Here is a 13,696-nt window from a genome sequence, read left to right on the forward strand (position 1 = left end):
GGAAACTACTTGCAGAATGAAATTGTTGATTGAATGGAAAGACTTCTGACATAAAGAAAACTACTTGCAGAATGAAATTGTTGATTGAATGGAAAGACTTTTGACAAAAAACTAACTACATGTAGAAAGAAATTGCTTAATTGAATGAAAAACTATTAACAAAAAGGAAACTACTTGCTAAATTGAAATTGTTGATTGCAGAATGGAAAGGAAAGAAGATAAATGACAAATGAAAGAAAGAAACTATATTACTTTTGTGGAAATAAACTAATGGAAGAAAATTGAAGTCTAGAATTAGAAGAAAAAAAAGCTAGAGACTAGAAATAGAAGAAGGAGTAGTAATTCACATCCTACTCTGACACCTCCCTGGAAACAACGCCAAAAGTGATGAGCCTAGGTATTACAGCAAGAATGCTGCAACTCCTAGGGATACCAGCTTTTCTTACCAACCTGGGGTTCGTACAAACTTGGAGGTGACAATGCTATATGCACAAGTAGATGTTAAGGTACTACATATTGTCACTGCTCATCTGGAAAGAGACCCCAGGCGTTCCAAGCCATACTTCTATAGTGTCAGAAGAAGATTGATTTTGATGGAAGAAAAGAAATTATATTCTAAGGGAGAGATACTCTACTGTAGTAATGAAGAAAACAATCATGTAATTCTAAACTCACACCAGAGCCTAGATAACCAATTAAAGAACTATGCTAAGCATAATTACTAGATCAATCACTAATCTAATGCTAATTCTCTAAGTTACAGAAGTAAAAGCATCAAAACTAGACTAAGGGGTAAGCAAAGGAAACGAATCTAAGTCTGTGTTTAAGCGAAAGAGCAGTCGGTGATCAAAACTGGTCAAAAGAGGATGTAAGGGAGCGACATCACATAAGAACCGTTGGATCAGGAGGTTGAAAGGCAAATGAATGGCTGATATCGGATCGCAAGAGGGTACGTAGATGGATGGGTGAACAGGGTTAACTAACAGGATGAATGGTGGAGATTATGTTGCGGTGGTTAAGTGAATAGATGAATAAACAAGCTTAATAGAAGATGGACAACTGAGATTATATCGTGGAGGCTAAGTCAAGAGATGGATGGATAGGATTAATCGGTAGATGGACAACAAAGATTAGATCGTAGGCAAAAGAAATGTGTGGAAATGACTGAGTGGGTTTATAGGGCGGTAAGAAATTTATTGTGCGCCCTTAGAGTTGTAAGCAATTTTCTAAAATTTTACGTGATTAGCCTCCTTGGGAGACAAGTAGCACGGGAAAACCACTGTTATCATGTGCCCTCGAGTGGATAATGATCAAACAGAAATCCATGTGATATCACGCAATAACTTTTGGATCTGGTGAGGAAGGTCAATGGTGGAGATTTGACCAAGCTAGTTGGCGAGTGAGTGCACGATAGCTGTCGAATCAGATAAGGTAGATTGACTATGGGGATTTAAAGTGCATAAAGTTAGCGTTGAAATTGAATTAGGCAATGATTGGTCGGGTTTTGCTATGTAAGGCAATATACGTGTAAAAATCGATTACGATGTGAATTAACAGCTTTTGCTTAGGCATTTCATGCTAAAGGAGAATGAGAGTATGAGTGAGGTCTTAGGCAGAGGGTGAAGGAACAAATGATCAGGAAATGAATGAATGACCATGAAATGAACCATGTAACTGCACCAAACAACAAACTCCATGCAAAACTGAAACTCTATGTTTCTCGAGTTGCTGCAGGGTTTCTTCCTCATGTCATGGTCCCAGAGGGAGGAGGTGAGGCCGAGACACCTGTGGACAACATTATGAATATTTTCTCTACTAACCTGCTAATTGAATGAAAGCATAAATGATCTTCTCTGCACTACTGTAATGTGACTGCAACTATTTAAGCAAATGAACAATTAAACAATAAACCTTGCTAATGGAAATGCAATAATTTAAACAAATAACCAGTTAAACCATGAATCATCTCCTCTATACTATGGTGATGCAAGTGCAATGATTTAAGAAAAAAAAAAAAAAACATGAAGCTATGCTAGTGTTGTAATGGAAATGAACTACTTACACAAATGAACAGGAAACCATGAATCTATACTACTTCTGTGATGAAAATGCATCTAATTAAGCAAATGAACATAAGACAAGAATATATGCCAGCATAACAATAAAATAAAGAGGAGCTTTGGCTACTAGGGTCGGGCCCTAACCCAAGAGCTTCAACCCTTTGAGTTAACTAAGTGCTAGCTCAAAACAAAAATCATCTTCATTATAAATAAAAAACTGTTACAAGACTTGCAACTTGAAAACAAAGTAGAGTTCTACAGTGAGAAGTCTGAATTCTTTCTAACTCTTGGTAACTAAAAAGACTAAGGTCCTAAGTCTCTCTACTTATACATCTGAAGTCTCCAATGACTTCATTCAAAATTAGGGAGGCACCGCTCCCAATTCAATGATAAACTCGTGATTTCACTTTCACTAGCTCAGCCGCCTTCTAGTAGGGAGGCTTGGCTCCCAATTGAATATAAACTCGTACTTTCACTTGCTTCGACACCTTCTAGTACACATGATTTGGATTTTCTTGCGCTCTTACTTGCTTGGCCACCTTCTAGTATTCATGATTTGGCTATTTTCACCTTCACTTGCTTAGCTGCCTTCTAGTAGGGGGGTTGTTTGTACTTTCAGTAGATGGAGGGATACTTGAATGGAGGGGTAGTAAATGAGGAGGATTTACCTCCTGTAATTCCTCTCCCTTGTCCCATTCGAATTTTTACCAAGGTATTTACCATAACTTCTTGCTATTATCTTTTATCCCTACATTTTCCTTGCTTTTTTCCTTTATTCCTACATTACATGCACATTAGACCACAAAGAAAAATATCCAGCTTTACTCATGTCATAAACAAAATATAATCAAAAGTATGCAATAAGTTGTGAGAATAGTTGGTTTGACTAAGCTAGGAGGTGAATTAAGGTCAATTAGGACCCATATAATTACTCAATGATGAGGCTCATCATTTGCCACCATCGACCATCGGAAGGATGTCGAAGAGTTGTACTTCCCATAGCTGTCTGAGTCTTAGTGATGTCTTGCATGGCTTACTCAAGCCTATTTTTTCTCACATGGGTACATGTGTAGATTGTAATGTAACATCTTGTAAAAGTGAAAGAAAATGTGTCAATAGTAGAACGTAACAGTCATGTAGTAGTTGAAGAGTCATGAGGGTAGGTGAAGAGTCACAAAGGGGAATGTCAAGGGTCACCCCACCCTTCGCTATTTATATAACCTCATAACTCATTGTACAGTATTTTGCAAGCAAATCTTCTGATAGGTGTATCTTACAGAAAGATTGGAGTGTATTGTAATGAGCCTTGGCTTCTCCACAGTGCAGAGCTACTATATCTCATTGGAGGAGAAGGTGGCAGTGACTGTAACTTTCTGCTATCGGAACTAGTGGTTGGTTATGGTTGCATTGTATGATTGGATCTTTCACTCTTAATATAAAAGAGCCAACAAGTTTCATGCATATGTTGTTATTGTATTTTAGCTGTGTTGGTTACTCTAATGATATATGTATTTGTTTTCTTATGCATGTATGTATGGAATTTTGTATATATGTATGTATGAATCTTATTAGTATGCTTTGTTGGTTTAACTATCACTTTGGATTGTTGGTTCACCTACCTTCTAGCTTGTGCTATATCTTTGCTCGTGTGTTCCCTTCCAAGGTGCATGTTTCCATAGGTTTCTAAGTGGCACACTTATTCCGCTTTTTGCATGTTAGAACCCTTCATGCACCTTCCTTGGCTTGTTGCACTGGTCACACCCTTACTACCAACAAGGACATCCTGCTTGCCTCTGTGTGTGACCACAATCATTTTGACACCATAGTACCCACTGTTGGGACTCCTACACGAAACAGTATGCTCAGGTCTTGTTGGGACTCTTTACCAGGGAGATCCCCTAACATGTTTGCGGGTCCAGCACCATCAACATTTTGGCGCTAGCAGGAGGGCTAGATGACAAGCTGAGTCCTGACAATCCGTTTTGAATCTCTGCATAGCTGTCATGACTAACTACAAAGTTTCTCTTCCGGAGTGTATGTCTTATGGAAACAACTTTGAAATCTCGGAAGAGCTTTGGGATAACTTGTCACATAAAACATACAATGGTGGAGGCTACGTAGCTTTGGTTAGGCACGTAGTCAACATTGTAGGCTCATGTGAAAGACATGAAATATTTGAAGATTACATGACCTACACATTGTTCACCTACACGCTTTGAGGTCACCTAATGCATTGGTGTGCCACACTGCCCAAAAAATATATTCATTATCTTTCTCATCTGGTCATAGAGATAGACCATGCTTTTAATCAATTTGACCACAAATCACTTAACAAAAAAATTCTGAAATCACAGAAAGCACCTGATGAATCTGTTCAACAATTTTACATGTGCTTGTGTGATCTTTCATACTGATTTTCTGAAGATGAAATTGATTGGGAATTCCTCTATGGAAGATTTGAGTATCTTCTTTACATATCCGAAAATCCGCAATTCTTGAAATCACTTGAACCTCACTCAACATATTCCGGTGATGGAGCTACGCAATCACAGGTAGGTACAGTTGTTTTCACAAGCAACTCTCTGCCTTCACCTCATCAAATAGCTCCACCATTGTAGGGTGATGTGGAAGAAAATGCACACACATATGTTGAACTATCACATCATCCGACCCCACCTGCTCTTGATATCTACACAGATTTGGCTTGCAAGCTTGTTGGTTGTTGCGTGTATATGTTTCCTCAACCTCTGTCCCCACGTTCCATTGATCCTTCGGATTGTACTGTCTTGTGTTCTTCCGTTCCAGGCTCCACATTAGTTGTGAACGAGAATCAATTTGTTGATGGAGTTGGTGTTTTTTAGCCAAGCTAGGCCATCATTCATTATGAGTGTGTGTGGGAATCTAATGAAGAACCCGTGGTGAAGGATGAATGCCTTCCACTTGTGCTCATCTGCTCTATGCTGACATACCTTGTGATTCTCGCACTTCTTATTTCCCCTATGAAAACTCATTTTTGAATGCTGCTACTTCCGATCATTCACAGGACACATCAGATGTCAATCTGTCATTACATTATGAAGAGGATACATCTTCCTTTGAAAATACGTCCCATATGTCATCTATCATTTATGAAAACAGAATGGGTAAACATCCTTGCTTCTCATCTACCCCTTTGCATGATTCATCAAATCATGAGGATGCCAATGAACATCCTGAATTTTCTGATCATGGCTGTCATGATCCCTGTACTTCTTCATTCGATCACGATGTTGATTCACTCGCTGGTAATATGTCTAGGTCACTCGTCTCTGATGATTTAACTATTGACAAATTCGAAACCCCGCAGGCTGTCGAGGCAATTCAGCTCAAGCTGATGGTTACGTCAGGCCCTTGCTATCCTAAGGTTGGTTTCACTTCTGATCAGGAAAGTTTTGAAATATGCAACACTCCTCATCACTCTATGCTTCACATTGAATATCAACCAAATACCCAGTTTTCAATTCCTCCACTCGAATCACATGGTCCCATCACTCTTGCATTGGAGGAATTTTACACAGAAAGCACACTTGCGTGACCTAAGTGGTCTACCTTTCTCATGTTTTCTTGCCTGTCATAATCAAGGGAATGTGTATGGTTAACATCTACATCTAGTGTAGCAAAACACCATGGAAATTCCACAGAGTGTATGTCATGTACTTTCACTCATTTCTTTTCCGTGGATGCATTTAAACTTGGAGTGTATTTTTCTTCATTTTTATATCATTCATTTTTGTTGATTTGCGTGACTGTGCTATTCTCGAACCACACCTTCACCAACATGGGTCAACCAATGCATCGGTGGCTGCAATGCAAGTATCACTTCACATGAGGAGACCCATGCACTGTTAGCTTAGGAGTAGGAGTAGTATTTGCTTCTTGTTGGTTTGCTTGCATGCATGTTTTATTTCTTAATTGTTTGTTTGATTACTTTATTTTTTTCTTACTCCCTTTACTTTCACATTTCCTTCCATTATTTTATATTTTGTTGTTTTTTGCTTGTTTACGTTCATAGGTTAGTTTCACATGAACTGTGTGCGACTCTTGAAACAAGCTGGGTAAAGTACAAGAGGATTTGTGAAGTTATCAATACTTGGCTATATGTCGTCATGTCTCTGTATGAAGGAAATGTTTTCCTTAGACCATGATACACAAATGGAAATTATGTTCTGTTCGAAGTGAACCTTGATGAACACACAACGCTTGTGTGTTAACTAGTATCACCTACTCTAGTTGGTTGTTTTTGGGTTAACGCTTTTCAACTCACTAAAGTAGAGTAATGTGATGGGGAAAACCTTAAAAAATATGTCAAAGGTATAAAAAAAGTAATTATATTGAGGAAAAACTTCTTATACTCTCAATAAGTCAATATCCATCTTCTGCCTCTAAAATGAATAAGTGCTACGCACAATTTTTGAAAAAATGAAAAAATGAAAAACTGAAATTTTTTTAGAACAAATGAAAAATGAATAAGTCAAAAGAAGAAAAAGGTTTCTTGTGCAGAGAGGTGATACAAGTAACTCTTCTAGGGTACTGACCAGGCTCACTGGTAGTGGGGCGATGCTTGTGTTCCTGCGTGACTCCGTCGAGGTATTGTCTAGGCCTACTGGTAGCAAAGCAACACCAGAGATGAAACTTAAACTTTGACTGTCATATTGCTTGTATACCAATATACACCTCATCCCCAATCAAAACAATTATGTTGACATGGTTTGGAATGTGTGTTGACCGTCCAAGATCATGGCAGGTGCTACATCTTCCAATCAAGCTAATGTGGGAATCAACATGATCTCAGAATCAAACAATAAATTCAAAGGTGTTAGACTCACTTTTCACGAAACAATGTCCATTCAGAGGCTGGAGTTCTACTAGTGTTTCGCCAAGTGTTGTAGTGGCTACAACCACCCTCCAAAATTTTTCGTTAGCTTCATTTTGGAGCCTCCCTACCAACCATCCTTAACATCATGTCTTACATTGTCCAAAGTACATAGGCTTCAATTAAGTTTCAGTGGCCTACCAGCTTGTGCATGTCAACTTGTTTGCCTCTCACCACAGATTGTCATTTTGGACTTAGGCAATTCTCTGGCTGAGATGCTCCCCTACAAATTTCACAATTCTGGAGGGGAACCAACCTTCCCTGCTGAAATTGTGCAATCTTACGAGGCTTATTTCTGGGCTTCAGGAATGCGCAATCCAGTGAGGGAGCCTTCCCTCTAGAAATTGTGCAATCCAACCTGACACTGGGCTTCAGCTCATAACTTGCATAATTCATGAGGGACAACTAGTCTTTCTCAACCGAGAAATTGTGCAAATCTCATCCCCAAGGTTGCAGACTGATGCATGTGCTGTTAAGTTGACAGGTTCCCTCCAGTACTGAGAAATCCCGATTTTCATGCATGGGATGATTTTCCTAGGAAAGCAAAAGAGAAAAAGCATCCCTAGATTTTAGGGATCCATTTTTAGTAATTGGAGGTTACATGCAAATGCCATTTTAGAAATCTCCTGCCAAGTCCTGCTTTTTCCTAGATTTGTAGCATGCGCATCATAAGCCTCAATATTATCAAAACTTATGTTCCCGACACTGCAAATCTCATTCCTCACATCAATATTGGAGCTTTAACATCCCACATCGCATCTAGGAGTCTTCGGCACATTCAACACTGCTTTTTCAGGGTAAGTATGCTTTTCATGTCTTTTGTCGTGTTTCTATCACTTTTTGTATTTCACTTTGTGTAAGTGTTATCTTCCTAGTTTCAATGAATGGTTTCTGTTATTTTGATGGATGTTATCTTGTAGAAGAATTGTTTCAATTTTTCATTGCATCTCATTGATGTTGCATGCATAACACTGTTTCTACACTAACAGTTGCCGTTGCACCAACTCGCTTCAAACACATGCTTGCTTTCCCGCTTCTTGAATCTTGCACTCACTGTTTTCATGCATGATCATTCACTCTTGTTTTCACCCATATTCACCATGCATTTAGACTTCTCATGTTTCTAGTCGCCTGTTGACGGGTCTGGGCAACCTTGGCCTAGATCTTGTCTTGTGTGGCTAGAAAATGCGCATTTTTGGAAGTGAAATCTCTACCTTCCCTCTAGAAATTGCACAAATCTGGCCTAGCACTAGCCTCCAGGCTTTCATTGCAGAATTTTGGGAGGAAGTGCCTTGCTAGCCCTAGAAATCGTGCAATGGAGTTTGCTAGTTTACATGTGAATGCTAACTAAAATTGCACATAGCACATTTTCAGTCTTCAATAGGCTAGGTTGGACTGTTCATTGTGCAGTTCCATGAGTCATTCAGCCTCCTAACATCCCGAAGTGTCCCTTGCACATTTTTGGTTGTCAGTCTCCCAACATCTCGATGAAAATTACACGATCTTCACAATCAATCACACAGGTTTGTTGCATGTTAGTCCTTCATTTCAATTTTATTTTCAACTGACATATTTCTTTCCATGAGTGTTTCTATGTCTCCAGGTATCACAGGTTTTCATTTGCCTCTTAGTAGCACATGTACAATGGCCTCTAGGAGAGCTGAGTCAAAGGACACCATTGAGAGCACGATTGGGGATGTTGTTGAGCAAGTTTCTATGAGTTTTCCTATATATGAAGACACCAAGCTATTCATGGACAAGGATATCAAGATGAAATTTTATCGACATCACAATAAGAAGCACCATCAGTAGCCACAGAAGGTAGCAAACCTGCATGTGACAAAGGAAAGAGGAAGGTTTTTGACATCGCAGAGGCGGAGCAAAGATGCAAGTTCAAAGAAGACCCATTGATGATAAAAGACTCTTTGGATATTGAGGTCATGAGGTGACAACATGACAAGAGTATTGCAGAGAGGCAAGAGAGAAACATAGGATAGAAGAAACAAAGAAGGAGTTGTAGGAGTTGAAGCGGAAACTCAGGGAAGAACATGAGTTGCACATATGAGAGAAGGAAGCATGACAAGAACAAGTACAACATGAGGCGTGACATGCATATATTCATAAAACTATTCCCATACATGTTATAGAACCATCCTAGCAGCTGGCACAAAGAAGATAGGGTGAGCGGTGTTGTTGATCACATGTACGGGTGTTTAGGAGAATGGATGTCATTATGCACATGCATGAAATCGCATCCGTTAGCACACTCACGGAGGTGAAGAAAAAGAACCAAGTCAGACTCGATCTGGACATGTACTTTGATGAGTTTATGTGCATAGCCATTAGCACATACTTGGAGATTAGCGTAGACACTATGAATCAATATGTTGTTGGTTCAGATGCACTTAAGACTATGATGTGCATGTTATCATACAAGTTGGATAGAGGAGCCAAATCAGTGTACCCGGATGCAATAGAGGCAAGAGTTCTCTTTCAGCGGGATGTCACCATTAAGCATGTGGACACCATCACAGCCTACCCATCTTGACATCCGTGCACCACTATCGACCATCTCAAGGATGTTGAAGAGTTGGTCTTCGCACAACTGTTTGAGTCTTATTGATGTCTTGCATGGCTTACTCAAGCCTATTTTGTCTCTCATGGGTACATGTGCAGATTGTAATGTAACATCATGTAAAAGGGAAAGAACAGGTGTCGATAGTAGAATGTAACAGTCATGTAGTAGTTGAAGAGTCATGACGGTAGGTGAAGAGTCAAAAAGGGGAATGTCAAGGGTTGCCCCACCCTTTTCTATTTATAGAACCTCATAACTCATTATACAAGCTTTTGGGAGCCAAGCTTCCAATATATGTATCTTAGAGAAAGCCTAGAGTGTATTGTAACAAGCCTTGGCTTCTCCACAGTGCAGAGCTAGCATATCTCTTTGGTGGAGCAGGCAGTAGTGACTGCAATGTTCCATTTTCGAAACTAGTGGTTAGTCATGGTTGCATTGTATGATTGGATATTTCACTCTTAATATAACAAAGCCAACACATTTCATGCATATGTTGTTATTGTATTTTAGCTACATTGGTTACTCTAATGATATATGTATCTATTTGCTTACACATGTATGTATCAACTTTTGTATATATGTATGTATTAATATTATTGAGATGTGTTGTGGGTTTAACCTTCACATTGAATTTTTGCTCCACCTACCTTCCAGCTTGTGATGTATCTTTGCTCATGTGTTCCCTTCTAAGCCGCATGTTTCCAGAGGTTTCCAATGGGCGCACTTATTCCACTTTCTTTGTGTAAGAACCCTTCATGCACCTTCCTTGGCTTGTTGCACTGGTCACACACTTTCTACCAACTAGGACATATTTCTTGCCTCTACGTGCAACCACGATCAAGGCTATACCGTACGACCCACTACTAGGAATCCTAGACCAAATGGTTTGAGGTCTAGTTGGGACTTCTTTCCGGGGAGATCCGCTGACATGATGGCGGGTCGAGCATTATCAACATTATCCCAAATACATCATTCCTAATTTTACCAAGTGGATAGAATTTGATGACAAAGAGATATGTTTCAATTGGATATATCATAGATTGATCCAAGATAGGGATCCTGATGTGGAGTCTCATCACCAAATTCCTTATGCTTCCTTGGATGAGTGAACCTATCCACGTGATCAAGATGACTCTCAATAGTTTTTCATTCATGGAATATTAAATATATATATGTATATATATATATATATATATATCATTGAAAGGAATAAACTTCTTTTTCTACCTCATGATAAAGATAATATGCCATCATGATATTGGAATAACCAAAGGAGATGCACTTCCATCTCTTTCCATCAAAATTGTTTCTTTGCTCATTAGGAATTGAGGAATAACATGTGGAATAAAATATTCTAAGATGCCTCACCAAAGGAATAAAACCATGCCATGTTTCATGATTCTTATCTCTAAGAACATGATATAGGCACTTTGTTTTCACATATACCACATATAGAACTATGTCATCCCAAAATCTCAACTTTACAATTTTGAAAAACATCACTGAACTAGCCATATTGAAGATAGTCATGTTCATTCTTTCAACTACACCATTTTGTTGAGGAGTATATGTAACTATGGTTTGATGTTGAATCTCATGTTGGGAAACATGGTTTTAAAATTCATTAGATATTGTGAGTTAGTTTAAATCCATGCATGAAGAAATTTAAATGTTTAATATGCATGAGATTTATTTTTCAGAAAGTACACCCAAAAATATTCATGTAATCATTAATAAAAGTAATCATATATCTATTTCCATTCATATATGGAACATGCATGGGGCCATGCAAGCCCATATGTATCAGTCCAAGTTTTCTACATGCTTTGAAAGTGGAATCATGGAAAATATGTTTGCTATGTTTTCCAGTAATACAAGCAATACATTAGTTTATCTTCCTATGAATAATAGGAAAACCAAAACACCCTTGTCTTTTAGTAAATGAAGGTTTTCATTATTAATATGTAAAAATATAGCATTCCATAGTAAATTATTTGGCAATGTACCTTCATTATGATAAGAGGGGTATGCATAATTCTAAGCACGGACGTATGTCCCTTTCTTTTAGTAGTCTTTTATCCTCCGCTCTAGTCATGAAAACCATGTCAACATAAGACTTCCTTATTTATAAATTTCCAGAAATATTAAGCTTCTTTATATATTTGGAAGATAGAGGACATCATGCAGAAGACAATCTAGGAATCTAAGTAATTTAAGTTCAATGGTGGCATGTATTGAAGGTTTGAGATGTGATTTTTCTACACAGTACACTATGCCATCTACATCATCAGTGAAATATCTAAATAAATATCTCTGGAAGTTCATATGGAATGTTTCACCTATTTAAAGGAACTAGGCATCTCTCCAAGAAGAGAATGAAGTATGAAACAAAATTTTAGTCACTACAATATTACATAAGGAACAATGTAATGAGAAGGTTTGTGTGCTTTACCTGTATCCTTTTTATGATTTTGTTTTTCTTTGATATTTTTCTAGGGGATTTTGCATATATTTTCATCATGTCCATTTCTAGTGTAATTAATACAAAGAATATCAATTATTACCATTTATTTTTTCTACCCCATGCCTCCATAATAATTTATTCCACATCCTCATTTACTACAACTTCTTCAAGAACAATTGTGTGCTTGATTCTTTGATTTCTAAGGAAAGAACATGGTCTCTTTAATGGGATGGGATATTATCTTCCATTTTCCATATTATTCCCATGTTTTTCATCTTTCTCCTTCCATTAGGGGAATTTTGAGGTCTAAAATGGGCCTCCCAAGGAAAATAATAAAATAATAGTTAAAATAATAAAATAAGATTTTTGAGTTTTTAAAGAAATAGAAAGACAAATATTTTTTATTGTATTTTGGCTTATCTCCTTATACATTAAATCAAATTTCATGTATAGACACATGTTCACTACCTACTTTGCATACTTCGGAGTAGACCCACATTCAAAAAAATGAAAATACAAGAAAAAAACATGTGTTTTTCATGTTATTTTACTTTTTTAAATATGGGTCTATCCATCAGTATGTAGAGTGGGTACTCTTTGGAAGTGGAACTAAATTTTTCATCAAAAAGGTGTCTATACTAGATGTTTCATTATACCTCTAAGAAGATAAGGTAAAAATAAATAATAAAAAATAGCAATTTTCTTCTTTTCCCTCCAAAATAATTTCCTCTCCGTATGAAATTATCATCTTGAATCATATTGGTTATTTTAGAGTTAATTTTTTTATTACAATTTTTTTTGAGGTCATTTTTTTACCTCGCAATTCCATTGATGTAAGATTCAAATGTAATAAACTTAAATTAGTCACTAGCTTGTCGACATTCATGTTAGTGAGGGTATATAGGGTGGAGGGCCTTGCTGAAGGTTTTGAAATGAAGGTATGTCTTCAATATTGTGGAATCTATTACATGTACAGTGGATTTTGTCGAAGAAAATAAGGAAATTGAATCATATTTCCATAAGAATATGTATTGGAAACAATATGACAATTGACCTCTTCACTTACTAAGGAAACAATCAAGGCATAAGAGTTATTGTCCTTGTTCTTCAATATAGAAATATTCTTATCTAACTTGGGATACTTAAGTCCATTTTCCTCCTCTCCTTTACTGGTGGTAGCTTCTTCTCCTTTGCAAATTCCATTCCAATAAACATTTGAAATGATACCATGTTTGATATTTTTGGACAACTCTTAATAATTCTCTTTGCTAGTCAACAAAACATTAATAATTTGGATGAGAGAATGCATCTTGAAATGTAGCTAGAGTTGATAAAGATGTTCATTGGGAGAATTCAATTTCATATTGTATTATATGGTACACAATATTGTGAGTTAGCAGAGAATCAAGGATGCCTTGAAAATACCTCAACACACGATACCCACATGAGTGAGTATAAAAAAATCATAAGAAAATAATCGATGTGAGTGAGACCAATTTTGTAGGCCTTCATGACCACGACAAAGTTACATGAACTGATAATTTAAATGTAAAATTAGCCATAGGGAAATCAAATATAATTCTGACTTTTATCTCCAAAATTAAACAGTAAAAGGTGGACATTTCTTATGAAAAAACTGAAAGAGTTATTTGATTCTTTACCCTCACACTAGGTATGAAAAAAAG

The sequence above is a fragment of the Pinus tabuliformis genome, chromosome 6 (genome assembly GCF_031772625.1).
Source record: "Pinus tabuliformis cultivar Carrire ecotype Pingquan chromosome 6, CPIR1, whole genome shotgun sequence".
Classification (NCBI taxonomy): Eukaryota; Viridiplantae; Streptophyta; class Pinopsida; order Pinales; family Pinaceae; genus Pinus; species Pinus tabuliformis.